Source organism: Ranitomeya imitator, chromosome 4 (genome assembly GCF_032444005.1).
Source record: "Ranitomeya imitator isolate aRanImi1 chromosome 4, aRanImi1.pri, whole genome shotgun sequence".
In the NCBI taxonomy this organism is placed as follows: Eukaryota; Metazoa; Chordata; class Amphibia; order Anura; family Dendrobatidae; genus Ranitomeya; species Ranitomeya imitator.
The window spans coordinates 431,859,602-431,879,514 of NC_091285.1; the positions used below are offsets into that span (position 1 = coordinate 431,859,602).

Here is a 19,913-nt window from a genome sequence, read left to right on the forward strand (position 1 = left end):
GTAAAGCGCCATGGAATAAATGGCGCTATAAAAATGTACAATAATAATAATAATATGTAAAGTCGCTTATGTTAATTAAATACCTTTGGTTTAGAAATCCTTGTTTCTGTTTCTGAGAAATCCATCTGCATGGCAAGGCACTTCCAGTCGTCTCCCTATTTCCCCATCTGCCGCTTGCCTCCTGTCACTGACTGACAGGTCACTCTTGTCTGCCCTAACCAAGATCTCTCTGGCTCGAGATCATATGAGGACAACCAGCAGAGGGCGCCCTCTTATGATCTCGAGCCTGGGAGCTTTCTAGGAAAGTTCCCACGATCTAGGAACAGCCAGCAGAGGGCGCCTCACCGCAAATGCAGGTAAATATAGGTCATTGACCTACTTTACCTACATTCTCCGGGGTTTTGCAGACATGAGCAATGTTGCATTAGCAAAGCTCGTGGCTGCAAAATATTTTAACCCCTTCAGATGGATTTACATCGTTGGACTTTACAGATCTGCGGAAGGTAAGGATCTTGTTGGTTTATTATGTTTTTTTTGTTACAGAACGAGGGTCTTCAGTGATTGGATTGGGCATTCAATAAAATATTACAACAACCTTTGTTTTTATTTCATTAAAATAATTTTTAATAATGTGTGTGTATTTTTTTAACCCTTTACTAGTATTGGATTAATAATGGATAGGTGTCATAATTGACGCCTCTCCATTATTAATTTGGCTTAATGTCACCTTACAATAGCAAGGTGGCATTAACCCTTCATTACCCCATATCCCACCGCTACACGGGAATGGGAAGAGAGTGGCCAAGTGCCAGAATAGGCACATCTTCCAGATGTGCCTTTTCTGGGGTGGCTGGGGGCAGGTGTTTTTAGCCGGGGGGGGGGGGGCCAATAACCGTGGACCCTCTCCAGGCTATTAATATCTGCCCTCAGTCACTGGCTTTACTACTCTGGCGGAGAAAATTGTGCGGGAGCCCACGCCAATTTTTTCCACCATTTAACCCTTTAATTTAGTAGATAGAACGGCCAAATTTTGCATAGACACACTACTAACATTAGTAGTGTGGAATATGCAAAGAAAATGGTGATATGAGATGGTTTACTGTATGTAAACCAGGTCTCATATCATGTCGGGTTTTAGGAAGGAGAAAGCAAAAGCCGGTAATTGAATTACCGGCTTTAAAGCTGTCTAGCGCTGGAAGAAATATTAATATATATATATATGTGTCTCACTGACATATATATATATATATATATATATATATATATATATATATATATATATAAGAAAAAAATTAGAACAGCATCATATTACCAAACTTGCGGTGCAAAGCTTTCCAAACCAGTATCCAAGTGGTTCCGATAATATAAGAAAAAAAGGAAAACAGCACACAAAAAAAAAATAGAAAAAAATGGGCTTTAAGCCCTCTGTGACCTTAGACGTACTATCCCGTCGAGGTGCCCTGGGCTTATCTGACCCTGGACGGGATAGTACGTCATAGCCGATCGGCCGCGCTCACGGGGGGAGCGCGGCCGATCGCGGCCGGGTGTCAGCTGCTTATCGCAGCTGACATCCGGCACTATGTGCCAGGAGCGGTCACGGACCGCCCCCGGCACATTAACCCCTGGCACACCGCGATCAAAGATGATCGCGATGTGCCGGCGGTGCAGGGAAGCACCGCGCAGGGAGGGGGCTCCCTGCGGGCTTCCCTGAGACCCCCGGAGCAACGCGATGTGATCGCGTTGCTGCGAGGGTCTCACCTCCCTCCCTGCTCAGTCCAGCTCCGGATCCAAGATGGCCGCGGATCCGGGTCCTGCAGGGAGGGAGGTGGCTTCACAGAGCCTGCTCAGAGCAGGCACTGTGAAGCCTGCAGCGCTGCATATCAGATCAGTGATCTGACAGAGTGCTGTGCAAACTGTCAGATCACTGATCTGTGATGTCCCCCCCTGGGACAAAGTAAAAAAGTTAAAAAAAATTTTTCCAAATGTGTAAAAAAAATAAAAAAAAATATTCCAAAATAATGAAAAAAAAAATATATATATTATTCCCATAAATACATTTCTTCATCTAAATAAAAAAAAAACCCAATAAAAGTACACATATTTAGTATCGCCGCGTCCGTAACGACCCGACCTATAAAACTGTCCCACTAGTTAACCCCTTCAGTAAACACCGTAAGAAAAAAAAAAAAAAAACGAGGCAAAAAACAACGCTTTATTATCATACTGCCAAACAAAAAGTGGAATAACACGCGATCAAAAGGACAGATATAAATAACCATGGTACCGCTGAAAGCGTCATATTGTCCCGCAAAAAAAGAGCCGCCATACAGCATCATCAGCAAAAAAATAAAAAAGTTATAGTCCTGAGAATAAAGCGATGCAAAAATAATTATTTTTTGTGTAAAATAGTTTTTATCGTATAAAAGCGCCAAAACATAAAAAAATGATATAAATGAGGTATCGCTGTAATCGTACTGACCCGAAGAATAAAACTGATTTATCAATTTTACCAAACGCGGAACGGTATAAACGCCTCCCCCAATAGAAATTCATGAATAGCTGGCTTTTGGTCATTCTTCCTCACAAAAATCGGAATAAAAAGCGATCAAAAAATGTCACGTGCCCAAAAATGTTTTCAATAAAAACGTCAACTCGTCCCGCAAAAAACAAGACCTCACATGACTCTGTGGACCAAAATATGGAAAAATTATAGCTCTCAAAATGTGGTATTGCAAAAAATATTTTTTGCAATAAAAAGGGTCTTTCAGTGTGTGACGGCTGCCAATCATAAAAATCCGCTAAAAAACTCGCTATAAAAGTAAATCAAACCCCCCTTCATCACCCCCTTAGTTAGGGAAAAATAAAAAAAAATGTATTTATTTCCATTTTCCCATTAGGGCTAGGGTTAGGGCTAGGGTTAGGGCTAGGGCTAGGGCTAGGGTTAGGGCTAGGGCTAGGGCTAGGGTTAGGGCTAGGGTTAGGGCTAGGGTTAGGGCTAGGGTTAGGGTTAGGGCTAGGGTTAGGGCTAGGGTTAGGGCTAGGGTTAGGGTTAGGGCTAGGGCTAGGGTTAGGGCTAGGGTTAGGGCTAGGGTTAGGGCTAGGGTTAGGGTTAGGGCTAGGGTTAGGGTTAGGGTTAGGGTTGGGGCTACAGTTAGGGTTAGGGTTTAGATTACATTTACAGTTGGGAATAGGGTTGGGATTAGGGTTAGGGGTGTGTCAGGGTTAGAGGTGTGGTTAGGGTTACCGTTGGAATTAGGGTTAGGGTTGTGTTTAGATTAGGGTTTCAGTTATAATTGGGAGGTTTCCACTGTTTCGGCACATCAGGGGCTCTCCAAACACGACATGGCGTCCGATCTCAATTCCAGCCAATTCTGCGTTGAAAAAGTAAAACAGTGCTCCTTCCCTTCCGAGCTCTCCTGTGTGCCCAAACAGGGGTTTACCCCAACATATGGGGTATCAGCGTACTCAGGACAAATTGGACAACAACTTTTGTGGACCAATTTCTCCTGTTACCCTTGGGAAAATACAAAACTGGGGGCTAAAAAATAATTTTTGTGGGAAAACAAAAAGATTTTTTATTTTCACGGCTCTGCGTTATAAACTGTAGTGAAACACTTGGGGGTTCAAAGTTCTCACAACACATCTAGATAAGTTCATTGAGGGGTCTAGTTTCCAATATGGGGTCACTTGTGGGGGGTTTCTACTGTTTAGGTACATTAGGGGCTCTGCAAACGCAATGTGACGCCTGCAGACCAATCCATGTAAGTCTGCATTCCAAATGATGCTCCTTCCCTTCCGAGCCCTCCCATGCGCCCAAACGGTGGTTCCCCCCCACATATCGGGTATCAGCGTACTCAGGACAAATTGGACAACAACATTTAGGGTCCAATTTCTCCTGCTAACCTTGGAAAAATACAAAACTGGGGGCTAAAATATAATTTTTGTGGAAAAAAAATATTTTTTATTTGCATGGCTCTGCGTTATAAACTGTAGTGAAATACTTGGGGGTTCAAAGCTTTCACAACACATCAAGATGAGTTCCTTAGGGGGTCTACTTTCCAAAATGGTGTCACTTGTGGGGGGTTTCTACTGTTTAGGTACATTAGGGGCTCTGCAAACGCAATGTGACGCCTGCAGACCATTCCATCTAAGTCTGCATTCCAAATGGCGCTCCTTCCCTTCCGAGCCCTCCCATGCGCCCAAACGGTGGTTCCCCCCCACATATGGGGTATCAGCGTACTCAGGACAAATTGGACAACAACTTTTGGGGTCCAATTTCTCCTGTTACCCTAGGGAAAATACAAAACTGGGGGCTAAAAAATAATTTTTGTGGGAAAAAAATTTTGTTTTATTTTTATGGCTCTGCATTATAAACTTCTGTGAAGCCCTTGGTGGGTCAAAGTGCTCACCACACATCCAGATAAGTTCCTTAGGGGGTCTACTTTCCAAAATGGTGTCACTTGTGGGGGGTTTCAATGTTTAGGCACATCAGTGGCTCTCCAAACGCAACATGGCGTCCCATCTCAATTCCTGTCAATTTTGCATTGAAAAGTCAAACGGCGCTCCTTCCCTTCCGAGCTCTCCCATGCGCCCAAACAGTGGTTTACTGCCACATATGGGGTATCAGCGTACTCAGGACAAATTGGACAACAACTTTTGAGGTCCAATTTCTTCTCTTACCCTTGGAAAAATAAAAAATTGGGGGCAAAAATATAATTTTTGTGAAAAAATATGATTTTTTATTTTTACGGTTCTGCATTATAAACTTCTGTGAAGCACTTGGTGGGTCAAAGTGCTCACCACACCTCTAGATAAGTTCCTTAGGGGGTCTACTTTCCAAAATGGTGTCACTTGTGGGGGGTTTCAATGTTTAGGCACATCAGTGGCTCTCCAAACGCAGCATGGCGTCCCATCTCAATTTCTGTCAATTTTGCATTGAAAAGTCAAACTGCGCTCCTTCCCTTCCGAGCTCTCCCATGCGCCCAAACAGTGGTTTACTGCCACATATGGAGTATCAGCGTACTCAGGACAAATTGGACAACAACTTTTGAGGTCCAATTTCTTCTCTTACCCTTGGAAAAATAAAAAATTGGGGGCAAAAATATAATTTTTGTGAAAAAATATGATTTTTTATTTTTACGGTTCTGCATTATAAACTTCTGTGAAGCACTTGGTGGGTCAAAGTGCTCACCACACATCCAGATAAGTTTCTTAGGGGGTCTACTTTCCAAAATGGTGTCACTTGTGGGGGGTTTCAATGTTTAGGCACATCAGTGGCTCTCCAAACGCAACATGGCGTCCCATCTCAATTCCTGTCAATTTTGCATTGAAAAGTCAAATGGCGCTCCTTCCCTTCCGAGCTCTCCCATGCGCCCAAACAGTGGTTTACTGCCACATATGGGGTATCAGCGTACTCAGGACAAATTGGACAACAACTTTTTGGGTCCAATTTCTCCTGTTACCCTTGGTAAAATAAAACAAATTGGAGCTGAAGTAAATTTTTTGTGTAAAAAAGTTAAATGTTCATTTTTATTTAAACATTCCAAAAATTCCTATTAAACACCTGAAGGGTTAATAAACTTCTTGAATGTGGTTTTGAGCACCTTGAGGGGTGCAGTTTTTAGAATGGTGTCACACTTGGGAATTTTCTATCATATAGACCCCTCAAAATGACTTCAAATGAGACGTGGTCCCTAAAAAAAAATGGTGTTGTAAAAATGAGAAATTGCTGGTCAACTTTTAACCCTTATAACTCCCTAACAAAAAAAAAATTGGTTCCAAAATTATGCTGATGTAAAGGAGACATGTGGGAAATGTTACTTATTAAGTATTTTGCGTGACATATCTCTGTGATTTAATTGCATAAAAATTCAAAGTTTGAAAATTGCGAAATTTTCAAAATTTTCGCCAAATTTCCGTTTTTTTCACAAATAAACGCAGGTACTATCAAAGAAATTTTACCACTATCATGAAGTACAATATGTCACGAGAAAACAATGTCAGAATCACCAGGATCCGTTGAAGCGTTTCGGAGTTATAACCTCATAAAGGGACAGTGGTCAGAATTGTAAAAATTGGCCTGGTCATTGACGTGCAAACCACCCTTGGGGGTAAAGGGGTTAATGCCTGGACGGCGTGGCTATATATATATATACACCTATTCTATGTATACACATTTATTCTACCTATTCTACTGTAAGCTGTCAGTGTGATTTTACTGTACACCGCACTGAATTACCGGCTTTTCTCTCTAACACCGCTGCGTATTTCTCACAAGTCACACTGCTGGTCCGTGTGTAATCCGTATTTTTGGGGCTTCCATAGACTTTCATTGACGTTTTATTTGCGCAATACGGTGACAAACGCAGCATGCTGCGATTTTCTACGGCCGTAGAAAGCCGTATAATACTGATCAGTTTAATACGGCAGATAGGAGCAGGGGCATAGAGAATAATTGTGCCGTATGTTTTGCGAGTTTTACGGACGTAGTTTTTGCGCTCTTACGTCCGTAAAACTCGCAAGTGTGAAGCCGGCCTTACATAGCTTAAAAAAGACCTAGGCCCATCAGATTTAACCTTTCTCCACCAATTATACATTTTGGCACTAAATTATCCACAACCCTCAATGTACTAATGAAATCATCCAGCCCTTTTTTAAAAAAAAGTTGTTATAGTGTCTGCCATTACTAATTAAAGGGAATCTGTCACCAGGTTCTTACTACCTTATAAGAGCATCAAAATGTTGGAAAAGTGACCCCGATTCCAACGATCACTTGGTTTACTTGGTTCAGCAGTTGGGACACAGAGTTCTTAGATTTATCATGTAGCAGAGCTCAGAAAGCTGCTCTTACCCACACCAGGCTCTGTATGTACATAGTCTATAGACACTGAGCTGCTTATCACAGGAGGAGGCGGAGTCATACCAGTGCTCAGGTGCTGCTGTTTTCCAGCACTGATAATGTCGTGGTTATAAAACCTTTATGGTAAGTAAATAAAAGCACATAGATTGATAAGTAACACATCCCTGAAATGAGCTTTTTAACCCCAATATCATGCTGTCCTCAGATTACACAGCAACAACCTTCTGACAGATTCCCTTTAAAAGTGATGTTTTAATTTCACGCAAGGTGCTATATTATCACTATGCTATTGTTAAAAGCTTTAACATCCAGCCATCTCCGGAGATAAAAAGAGCTGATGGGTGGGGAAGTCACATCGAACTTTTATTAATTACCTATTCTGCGGATATTATTAGTATTATAAGATTGGAAAATCCATTTGAGGCGTAGTTCGCAGGAGCATGTGAAATGTTGTTCGATTTTCATCACTATTGTCGTCTGTATACATCCCATATGGCATCTGTTTTTATACATTAGCAGTTATTAAGATTTACAAACCCATATATAGTTTCTTGTGTTAAAGAATTGCAATGTATCCATAAATATTGGCTGCTATATGGCATATCCACAAGGGATCCAATTTTTTCCCCCGTAACCATAGACTTCATTAGGGGAGTCTGAAATGCGGAATGGTGCATGCTGAGGCTTTTTTCATGTGGACCTTCGGTCCATGAAAAAAACCCATTCATCTGAACAGTCCAATTGAATAACATTGGTCTGATTGATGTCAGTTTTTTCATGAACAGTACTCAGTACAAAAATACGGTAGTGTGAACGTAGGGTGTTTTTTTCAGTATTTTTTATGCAATTTTGTTGCAGATTTTTCCCCACAAATTAGTATGGGTGAAATCTGTAGAAAAAGCGCTGAATGAATTGACACACTGCAGATATAAATCTGCAACAAATCTGCAAGGAAAAAATAAGCAACGTGTGCATGAGACCTCAGGATTCTCATTCACTTTGCTGGTATTAGGACACCCTTCAGGTCTTGTGCCAAAACTGCGCAGAAACAACGTGACAAAGATGTAACAAATCGGCAACTTTTTGGTCCCATATTATGGATGCCAACAAATCTTCCATGGTTCAAGCTGGAGTTGGAGAATCATAACTTTGGGTATGGCAGGGATTGCCCAAGAGCAAAAAAAGGACCTGTAATATATTCGTCTAAAAGTGTCCAAATACTGTTTGTTGGTTGGTTGTTTTTCTGTGTATAAATAATAAACTTTTTAGTCTTTAGTCATTTCTGGCTGATGGAAATCTGTTCCTTTCGGTGATAATTGTTATCGATATGTAGTATGTAGCAGATATTGTTAGAGAAGTGATCAGCATATATTACACTGTAGACGGACTGTGTTTGGACTGAGTAAAATATTTACGTTTTATTGATTTTGGATACCATGATAATGACATTGGTTAAAGGACACAATTCAAATTTGATCTGTGGTTTGATAAATGTAATAATAAGAAACAGAGCTATGCTCAGCTGCCGACACTGGGATCCAGCGCAGGATACTACGTCGTCTGAGTTTACGTTAGAAAAAGTCATTCAAAGCTGCAGTAAGGCAGCTGGGACCTGTGATTAGCTGCCATGGTCAAGTGTCTTCAATTGAGCATCATCGGTTACATCACTGCTGGCGTGCCGCTGAAGACATCCAGCTCAGTAGCCAATCACAGGTCCCAGTGGTCCTGCTGCCGCTTTGAACAATGACGACTTCCACCTGGTGTAAAGGCAGACAATGGAGCAATCTGCATTGGGTCCCGGGAAGTGCCGGTAGGTGAGTATAGCTCTGTTTGCTACTTTTTCATATACCAAGCCACCAATAAGATTCTAATTTTGCCCAAGCAACTCTCTTAAAGGGAATCTGTCTACAGGTTCTTGCTATTCAACGTCAAAGCAGGTAAATGTAGAGAATGAGAACCTGATTCAAAAGGATGTGTCTGTTATTCGGCTGTGTGCTGTAGGGTCAATACAATCAGCATTTTATCAGCAGGAGATTAACATTACAGGACTACATCACTCGTGTCAGGATACTCTGTGTAACCCCACCCCCACCTTTGATTAGTAGCTTACTGACAATGTACAGTGTACACAGGAAGCTGCCAATCAGTGCTGTGGGTGGGGTTATACACAGCTCAAAAGCCTTAGCTCTGTCACATCTACATTAGACAAAGGAGTCCAACAAAACTACACCAAGCAGTCCAGTAAGTGATACATCTCTGGAACCAGGATTTCTTGCCCTACATTACAGATTATATAGCAAACACCTGCTGACAGATTCCCTTTAACTTTAATGGAGAAATCACGGTACCTGGGCTGTGCTTGTGAAATAAAGAATCCTTGATGGTATAAAAGGATGGTTTTTATTACACCAACGCGTTTCGGTACCACACTGGCGCTTTTTCAAGGTAAAAAACCTATGTGTCATGATTTCTGCACAATAGGGAAGCTATCTAGAATATTTTTTCCTCCAGGCACTGGGCTGCAGCCATGGATCCTAAGGCTCTTATAGGTGTTGTGTCCTTATGTAAAGAATATACTGGGACCGTGTAATACTCCAGTCCCTTCTTTAGCGTAAATATTCCCTTTGCGTATATTTGTATAAATGTATACACTTGTCTTGCTATGTATGATAGTTCTGACATAGGGAAAGTGCAGTACCCATGCAGTCCACAAGATGGGGTGCTGACAGTAGCTAGTTAGGAATAGCATGGCAATACAAATGGGCAGGTCGCTCACCATGTGGCAGCTTATAGCATGGGCAGATGCAGTCAGATCCGGTGCGAAACGGCTGAGGGAACACCAAAGCGAAGGAAGTCTGGACAGGGAGGATGCTGAGGAACCGTATGATACAGTCCGACCCAGGCACGTGCTGTATGACAAAGAAAGGAGTACAGGGAAAGAGGAAGAACTGTGTATAATGGAACCTGTTGATGATGCTGTAATGAATATGGATGTGCTGTGTAAGAAAATAAGTAAAGTTGTTCATTTGAAAGTTGAAATGGACTGTTTCTAGATTTCAGAAAAGCTGCCTAGAGGGAGCCTACAGAAACACAGAGGAGACCCTGATGGTGCCAAAAGTGGAGTCACAGGTATGCAGAGGAATGAGTACTTTCATGTGATGGGAGACCAGGACACGACTACGCATTTCGGTGTTGCCCTTTTGTACTCTTCTGTCCCAACCAGTCCCAACCTGTCCCAACCAGACGTCAGCTGATTCCCTTTAGCGTCTCTAATGTAAAGTGAATAAACAGCCTAATTTCTTGCAGAGTTGTGATTAGATGAGCATCTACTCACATAGGACTGCACTTATATTCAGTGCCGGCAAAAAAAATCTTTACACTTGCGCAGCAAAAAAAACTTTGCATATAAAATCCACATCATAATTTCACTTTTTAAAAGTGTACACAATGGGGGAGATAAGAAAAAACTGTCTAATATTAAAGCTGGCTTTGTTGCAAATATCAACCAATCAACGCTCAGTTTTCACTTCTCTGGTAAAGCGAAAGCTGCACTCTGATTGGTTGTTATGTGCAGCTCAGCCAGTTTTGCTATTAGGCAGTCTTTTATTATGTCCCTCAGTTTTTTATTATCTCTCATAATGGGTCGAAAGAAGCTTAAAATGGAAGAGAAATCCCGTGCCTTGACTCTGCTCGAAAAGGGTGATTCGGTGATTGCTGTAGCTAGAGATCTTGGAGTGTCAAGAGAAGCAATTTATCAACTGTTAATTAACAACTTATCAACAAATTATCAAGTTAGTTGATGAATTGCTTCTCTTGACACTCCCAGATCTCTAGCTACAGCAATCACTGAATCCCCCTTCTCGAGCAGAGTCAAGGCACGGGATTTCTCTTCCATTTTAAGCTTCTTTCGACCCATTATGAGAGATAATAAAAAACTGAGGGAGATAATAAAAGACTGTCTAATAGCAAAACTGGCTGGGCTGCACATAACAACCAATCAGAGTGCAGCTTTCGCTTTACCAGAGAAGTGAAAACTGAGCGTTGATTGGTTGATATTTGCAACAAAGCCAGCTTTAATATTAGACAGTTTTTTATTATCTCCCCCATTGTGTATACTTTTAAAAAGTGAAATTATGATGTGGATTTTATATGTAAAGTTTTTTTTGCTGCGCAAGTGTAAAGATTTTTTTTTGCCGGCACTGTAGATATAATCCTAACTGCAATCTGACCGTCTGCCGTGTTTTATGTAAACTCAGGCCATTTCTAGGACCATGAACTGCTGTGTGTGGGCATATCCGACGGTCCCGATAACTGCATCATCAGAAATCTGCAGTCATTTCCAGATATGACGGGCACAATCCTTGCATCAGACTGAGCTTCATGATAGTTTTTATAAAATAAGTTAACAGAAAAGGGAAGTTCCACCCTTAAAAAGTAAGTAGGTGTTATGGGGAAATCCCCTCTGTCATTTTTGTGAATGGCTGGGCTCCCATGATGAATACAGCTAAAGCTTCTTTTTATTGTGACGTATTACATTTCTATGGGTCTAGCACATACCAAAGCAACATCTTGTATCACATGTCAGACAGGATTACATCAGGTTACCCATCTCTGGTGTATAGAATAACATCAGATGCTTCGTTATTGCACATGGCAATTAACATTTTACAATCTACTTTTTTTCAGTATAAAGCCAGTGAAAATAAAAAAAAAAAGAATATCTCAGCTGCATACCACAAATGTGATGTGAAAAAAACAATCTTCATTCAATCATTTTGTAAATTTTGTATGCATATTTGTAGAGATGGTGTGAGAGTATTCACAGGATCGGGCCCATCGGCCACGTTGGTGTCTACAGATCTTCTTTTGAATAGCCAACCTGTTGTGACATCATATGTGTGTCATGTCACATAAATGACAATTGTGTTAGGCCAGCTAATCGAAAAATGATAATTACTTACTGGTAATTTGATTTTCCGGATCCATGATGGCACCTAAAGTGAGAGATGGTCCCAGCCCCCCCAGGAACAGGAAACCTGCATAGGAGATAAAAGATGGGGGCGGCACCTCTCTCCTCAGTTTGTTGACAGAGTATGTAAGGTAACCGCTTTATTAGTTCAGGTTCAATGTAATATTACATTTATCTCTATCGTTGCCCTAGGCGCAGTTATATTTCCCCATCAGTTTTTTATTATCTGTATATATTTTTATCTTATATCATATGTACATTTTATATACATATACCCCCTTTTATATATATATATATATATATATATTATTTTTTTTTTGGGTGACACACAACCATCACCAAGATAGGGCGGGAATTAATACGGTGCCGTCATGGATCTGGAAAATCAAATTACCAGTAAGTAATTATCATTTTTTCCCTTCCCCATAACGGCACCTAACGTGAGAGGAGAAAATAGAAGAAGACTCCTAGGGTGGGACGACAGCCGATAAGACTTTCCTTCCAAAGGCAAGACTTGAAAGCCCCAAGTTTAACCTATAGTGGCGAAGGAAGGTAGAGGGTGAGGACCATATTGCCGCATTACAAATTTGGTCTATTGACGCGTTTGCCCTCTCCGCCCAGGATGTGGCGATAGCTCTTGTGGAGTGTGCTATCACCCCTAGTGGAGGGCATTGCCCTGCAGATGAGTAAGAGAGTGCAATAGCCATGCGGAGCCACCGTTCAATAGTAGATTTCGTGGCTTTCTTACCCCTGTTTGCTCCCTGAAAGGAAACAAAAAGGGCTGAAGATTGTCGCCATGATTTTGTCACCTCCAGGTATTGGATTAGGCAACGTCTGACATCAAGGCAATGAAAGGTTTTTTCTCCCTGGGATTTTGGATCGGAACAAAATGAGGGTAAAACTATCTCCTGGTCCATATGGAATTTTGAATTGACCTTTGGTAAGAAGGCCGGGTCAGTTTTGATTATTACTCTGTCCTCCAGAATTGTAGTGTATGGAGGATCAATAGATATAGCCTGGATCTCACTAATGCGTCGGACAGACGTCAGGGCAACCAGGAGAACCGTTTTTAGGGTTAGGTTTTTTTCTGATATGGAGCTAAGAGGCTCAAAAGGAGGACAAGTTAAGGCCTGGAGCACTAAATTTAGATCCCAGGGAGCAACTTTTGGCCGAGGTTTTTAGATGGTCTGACTTTGAAGGAGGCTCGGATGAACCTGTACACCCAGGGGTGATCAGCCAATTTTTTATCAAATAAGGCGCCAAGCGCTGAAACTTGCACCTTTAGGGTGCTAGTAGATAACCCCCGTTCCAGACCTTTTTGGAGGAACTCTAAAACTTTCTTTATTGGAACTTTCTGAGTGGTGGTTGATAGGCGTCATCCTGAGAACGCTAGAAATTTTTCCAAGATTTTTTGGTATTTATTGGATGTAGTTTTTTTCCTGCTGGATAGCACAGTAGAAACTAATGGAGCTGAGAAACCCTTCCCTAGTAGAAGCCCTCTCTCAAGTTCCAGGCAGTGAGATGCAGATTGTGTACTTGAGGATGGAACACTGGACCCTGATGTAGAAGGTTCGGCACCTCTGGAAGGATCCATGGGTCCGATATGGACATATGCCTGAGCCAGGTGAACTAGGCCCTCTTCGGCCAGAAGGGTGCAATCAGTATTATTCGTGTTCCATCCTCCCGGATCTTCTTCAACACTGTCGGTATTAGCGGAAACGGGGGAAATGCGTAGGCCAGATGGAAGTTCCATTGGTGTAACAGCGCATCTACTCCTTCTGGGTTCTCTCGCGGGTTCAGGGAATAGAACCTTTCTACCTTCCGGTTTTGCTTTGTGGCAAAGAGGTCTATCTGTGGGATACCCCAAAGGGCACAGATTTCCCCCAAAATTTCCTGATTTCCTGATTTAAAGACCATTCGTTCTGATGTAGTATATGCCTGCTTAAGAAGTCTGCATTGCAACAAGATTGTTTGGTCCTTTCAGATGAGTACTTGTCAATGATAGGAGGTGATTTTCTGCCCAAGAAAACAGTCTTTTGGTTTCTTCTAACAGAGATCTTGACCTTGTTCCCCCTTGACGATTTATGTTGGAGACTGCCGTGCTGTTGTCGGACAAGACCACTAGGTGTTTCCCTCTGACAATTTCTTCTGTTTGCAGAATAGCCAGCCTTATTGCTGTTATATCCTTTAGGTTGGAGGATGCTGACTCCATCTGCGGATCCCATCTGCCTTGTAGAATCTGATGTTCTAAATGTGCCCCCCAGCCAAGAGGGCTTGCATCCGTGGTTAGCACCACCGGATTTTGGACTGACCATGGTACCCCGTTTTTTAAATTTTCTATTTTTAGCCACCAAACTAAAGAGTCCTGCACTTGTGGCCATAGAACGATTTTTTGGTTTAGATTGTGGGGATCTTTTGCCTGTTCGGTCAGTATTTGCCATTGTAACTCCCTTGAATGCATTTGTGCCCATCGAACCGCTGGGATTGTGGCTGTCAACATCCCCAGAAGGGACATGGCTTCTCTTAACAAGATGGGCCGGCCTGATTGCGTTTGATTTATTTTTTGTTTTATGGCGTTGATTTTCCTGTCCGGAAGGATACAAATTTGCCTGATTGAGTCCAGTTGAATTCCTAGGAATTCCTGTATCTGGACTGGATGCACCTTTTATTTTTTTAAATTTATCCACCACCCCAATTTGGACAATAGGTCCCGTACTTTCGAGACTGCCACTACGCATTCTTCCTGGATGTCTGCTACAAGGAGAAAGTCGTCTAGATATGGTATTAGTAAGATACTGTATTTTCCTTTCTTACCAACGACGCTATCTCTGAAATTATCTTTGTAAAGATTCTGGGAGCCACAGACACCCCAAAAGGGAGACATTGGTACTGTAGATGAGTGGGGATTTGATTTATTTCTACTACTAGTCTTAGGAATTGTTCATGTTCTACACAAATGGGAACATGATAATAGGCATCTGTGAGGTCTATTACTGCCATGTAACAGCCTGGATATAGCAGTTTTGTTGTAGTTTTTAACGTCTCCATTTTGAATTTGTCTACTTTGATGTATTGGTTTAGGGATTTCAGATTGAAGATCGTTCTTAGCGAACCATCTGGCTTCGGTGTGAGGAATAGGGTACTGTAAAACCCTTTCCCAAATTCTTGTGTTGGTACTTCTACGAGAACTTGTTTCTCCCTGAGGAGATGAACTTCCCTTTCCAATGTTGCCTGATTCCTTTTTGCGACATGGGTGACTTTTACTCGATGAGGAGGGAGGGAGGTGAAATTCAGATGCAGGCCTTCGGTCAGAAGGGATACTACCCACTGTGATGTCTGTAATTTTTCCCATTGGTGGACAAAAAATCGAAGTCTTCCTCCCACCCGGATATCGGCGTCATTGTTGTTATTTGGGGTCTGATTTCTGAGGAGGTTTATTAAAGAGATATCCTCTTTCTCTTCTCTCACCCCAGGGTTTCCCACGGGTGGATCCATCCCCCGGCCGACCCCGGCCTGCTTTTCCTGAACCCGAAAGGATCGCCGGTTATCACTCCACCGCCGTCTTGAGAAGGTGGGAGGTGGGAAGTGTTTCTTCTTATCTGCAGCCTTCTCTAGAATCTCATCGAGTGCCTTCCCAAATAGATACTGGCCCTCACAAGGGACTGCACATAATTTGACTTTAGATTGAAAGTCAGCTGACCAATTTTTAAGCCATAATGCCCTTCTACCAGAGTTGGAGAGGGCACATGCGCGGGCAGAAAATCGCACTGAGTCATGGCGGCATCTGCGAGGAAGCCTGCCGCCTTTTGAAGTGAGGGTATTACCTCTAAGAGTCTCTCCCTAGGGCATTTGTCCCTTATTTGCTCACTCAATTCCTCTAACCACTTTATCATGGCCCGAGCTGTACAAGTAGCGGCTACTCCTGGCTTAAATGCCCATGTTCATGCTTCCCATGCAGATTTTAAGAAGGCGTCCGCCTTTTTATCAAGAGGGTCTTTAAGGGCCCCCATGTCTTCGAAGGGAAGCGCTATGCCCTTGGAAGTGCTTGCAATTGCAGAGTCCAATTTAGGTGCTTTCTCCCATTTTTCACAAATTTCTTCCTCAAACGGATATTTGCGTTTAAGGGCTTGGGGAACTGACATTTTTTTAGTTGTTTTTTTCCACTCTTTTTTAATTAAGTTTAAAACATTATCGTGAAAGGGAAAAACTCTGCGTTTTTTCACCTCTAGGTTGCTAAACATAGAATCCTGGGTTGTTTTATGTTCTTTTGGTGTTTCAACCCCCAATGCTGCTCTAACTAGCTTAAGCAGTTTCCCAACATCCTCAACTAGTACATACGGCCGCCCACACTCCTCATCTGAAGAGTCCAAGTCTGAATCACCATCAGGTGGCAATTCCCCTGGTTCGCCTTCTGATTCCACGTCAGAGGTTTGGGCAGGTCTAGGAGGTGGATTCCCGGAGCTATATAGCCCATGCTGTTTCATTTTCTCCTTCACTGTGATTTTTACTTCATCCCTAACGATAGTCTTTATATTTTGGAGTAATGATGAGGACTCCTCGGCCACAGTCTTTTCTATACATAAACGACAGATCCGTTTGTCATAAGTTTTAGGGAGAGCTTTATCACAGAGTGCGCAGACTCTATTTTTCTGCTTGGCCGTAACCTTCCTCCCCTGCACAATATAATACAGAAACACTGTGCTACTGACATGTCATTTTTGCCTTACAAAGGCACTCACCCACCGAACCTTTACCACGGGGGTCTGTGGAACGTCCACCGGTACTGGCGATTCCGCTGTCGGGTCCGCCATGTTGAAGAGGCTGTTGGCACTGCTGCTTATGCCTTGCCTCTTAATATAGCACAGGGGAGAGAGCGGTGTGAGCGCCCCTGACTTCCTCCCTCCCGGGAGTGTCAGTACTTCCATTCACCCCGGCGCCAGCCTAGTGATGGGACACGCTTCTGCCCCGGCCCAGCCTCCAGTCAGGAGCGGACACCGGGGAGCCCTCCCGCGGGACAGACGCCACCGCCGCAGCTCCAGATCACTGTGAGTGATGCGGCCATATACGCCGCCAGCTGCTCCCACTGTGGGCCTCGGTCTCCGGACCGGCACCTCCAGAGAGAGATCCCTCTGGGACGATGTCGCAGGTTCCCCGCAGGAACAGGAAACCAAACTGAGAAGAGAGGTGCCGCCCCCATCTTTTATCTCCTATGCAGGTTTCCTGTTCCTGGGGGGGCTGGGACCATCTCTCACGTTAGGTGCTGTCATTGGGAAGGGGAAAAAAAGAGCATATGGATGCCATCAGGTAACAAGCGCTTATCAGGGCTCCTGTGCAATGGCCACAGATTACTGAAGTGGCTCCTGGATCAGGTCTTGTGAATCGTTTTTCACCATTTCTAACTATGTGATGAGGCAGCTGATTCATTAGTCACTCTATGGGACCACAGACTTGTGAATCTTCACAGCGCACACATTGCACACTGTGAGGATTCTCTGGCAGTCACGTGACCACAAGTATTCGATATACATGATCCTGGCCAGAATCTGACTAGACTATTTCTGGAGGGCTCAATTCAAGTGCATTGTGCAAGGCCAGACACAGTCTAGTCGGATTCTGGCCAGGAGTACTTATATAGAATAGTTGTGTCCAAGTGACTGCTGTTTCCAGTGCTGACACCGGAGAATCCTCACAGCGCATGGTGCTTGCACTGTGAAGATTCACAAGTTTCAGTCACAAAGACTGAGCACAGACTTGTCCCTTTAAAGGGAGACTATCAGTAGGTTTTTGCTATGTAATCTAAGAGCACAATAATGTAGGGTCAGAGAGCCTGATTCTGGCAATGATTCTGGCAATGTATCTCTTACTGGACTGCTAGTTATAGTTTGGATAGAATCCCTGATTTCTCTGCTGTAGATGTAGCAGTGGTCACAATGCTGAGCGGTATATAACCTCGCCCATGCCCCTGATTGGCAGCTTCCTGTGTACACTTAGCATTGTCAGAAAACTACTAATTCAGTGGCAATGCAGGATTACAAAATTAGCCTGACTGGCCTGCACATGAGACCTAGTCCTCCATTAATAATCTCCTGCTGATAAAATACTGATTTTATTGAAACGACAACACATAGCCTAGTAAACAGACTGGTGGCCCACAAGGGCAGAACCCTATCCTTTCTGTACCAGTCTGGATCATTGTTAGTTTGCTCCCCAAATGTTATCTTTGTGTTTTGTATGTAACCCCTTCTCTTGTGTAGCACCGTGGAATCAATGGTGCTCTAAAAATAATAATACCTGGAATCAGGCTCTCTGCACCTACATTGTACTACTCTCAGATTATAGCAGAAAAACATGCTGACAGATTCTGTTTAAGAGCAGTGCCATCCATTCTTCACAGATCGTAAGCTGGTTGGGCCTTTATAAATAAATAATAATATAAGTAGAAGAATCGTGTAGTGGGTACCTCAGGGTGCATCTGATTTATGCTTATAATTATTAATAATTATTAACGCTCGGGGGTCCTCCGAGTATTTTTTAGTGCTCGGAGATTTAGTTTTTCTTGCCGTCAGGGCCGGCTCCAGGTTTTCGAGGGCCCCGGGCGAAAGAGTTTCAGTGGGCCCCCCCCTTTAACACATACCCCGATTTATGATGCACAGATACGGCAGAGAAATGTATAGTACAATGCCAGATTTCACTTCTTACATGAGTGACAGCTATTGTAAATTCTGCATTGTATATATACAGGACAGGAGGAGTGGTACTGTGCAGTGTATATATACAGGAGGAAAGGTGCTGTGCAGTGTATATATACAGGAGGAAAGGTACTGTGCAGTATATATATACAGGGGGAGAGGTGCTGTGCAGTGTATATATACAGGGGGAGAGGTGCTGTGCAGTGTATATATACAGGGGGAGAGGTGCTGTGCAGTGTCGTGAGCAGGGCGTTGTTGTATCAGAAAATCTTTTCTGTTTTGAGTTTTTCTATGAAACAAAGACTTTTCTACATAAACAACGTTGTTTGGTTTTGCGGCCCCAACAGATCTGTGCTACAAAGTAACAGGTGGCTCGGGCATTAATGAGGGACCTGATGCTGAATCCTTTCCACAAACCCTAATGACCCAATTAGTGCCCTGTCATTAGAAGCTCATTAAACGCCTCCCTGTCCCAAGCAGTCATGTACAGTATGGGGGGATCCTGCAGCCCACCCCCTGACTGCTCCATACCATACACTGCCCTCTGTCGCACTCACTATTATCCTGTGCATTTCTCCTTCATCGTTACCCCATGTTACACTTGTCACCCCCCACTACAGAGTAGCAGGGCAGCCAATGTCACCCCCTCCCGGACCCTAATGGCAGCAGGAAATGTCTGCTCCTCTATTGGGTTGGAACCTGATTTAATCAAGGAATAATGTGGATTTGTTGCCGGTGGCTGCAGGGGAAGGGTTAAGTGATGCCATGTCTGTGGTGAGAGCAGTGGCAGCTGCTGGACTTGGACAGAGACAACCAATGTTGCTGTGACTGCACAGTGTGACCTGGAGGAGAGAAGCTGAGACTCCGGAGCAGAAATCACCCACATGCCAGCACTGGGCAGAGTCCCTCCAGTCACCAGCCTGGGGCCACGGGGCCCCAACGTACAGCCCACAGCTCAGTTTTATCCATGGCAGCAGCTCCCCTTCCTCCTGGCATTTGGTTAACCCCATTTATGCGGGTCGGATTGTTATCTTTAAGGTTCAGCAATAACCTTCATACAGATGGGAAAGGGTTAAGCTTCTTCCTACCCCACTGGTGCAGGTTTGGTGCAGCATGCATGTATTCTGGGAGAGCTGGGTGGCTGCAGGTTGCACCCCACCAGCTGCTCCTCCAGACATCACCCACATTTTTAGGCAGCGGAGACAGACAGCAGCAGACTGAGCCACAAGTCCATCTGCAATCACTGCTCTGCTGGATACCATAACACTCACTCAGTCACTGGTAGGAGCTCCAGAATCTGCCTGATAAACTTCAGCACTGCAGCCAGCCAGGGGCCAGAGCAGGAGAAAGTGCTCTCTCCACCCACAATGTCACACTGGCTGCCTTCTCTTAACCC

The 19,913-nt window shown here is 43.5% G+C and overlaps 1 protein-coding gene across 5 annotated transcripts in view; it reads right to left on the reverse strand.

The window, feature by feature from the left end:
• LOC138676350 (mucosa-associated lymphoid tissue lymphoma translocation protein 1-like) overlaps nucleotides 1–19,913 on the reverse strand; it is a 101,318-nt gene that overhangs the window by 78,765 nt on the left and 2,640 nt on the right. Inside the window, exon 1 of one of the 5 annotated variants that reach the window (XM_069765553.1) lies at nucleotides 9,636–9,857. The exons of the other annotated variants lie outside the window; for them this stretch is intronic. The gene's annotated coding sequence lies outside the window, so the exon portion shown is untranslated. Of the gene's footprint in view, nucleotides 1–9,635; nucleotides 9,858–19,913 lie in introns of those variants that run through there. 5 annotated transcript variants of the gene reach the window in all.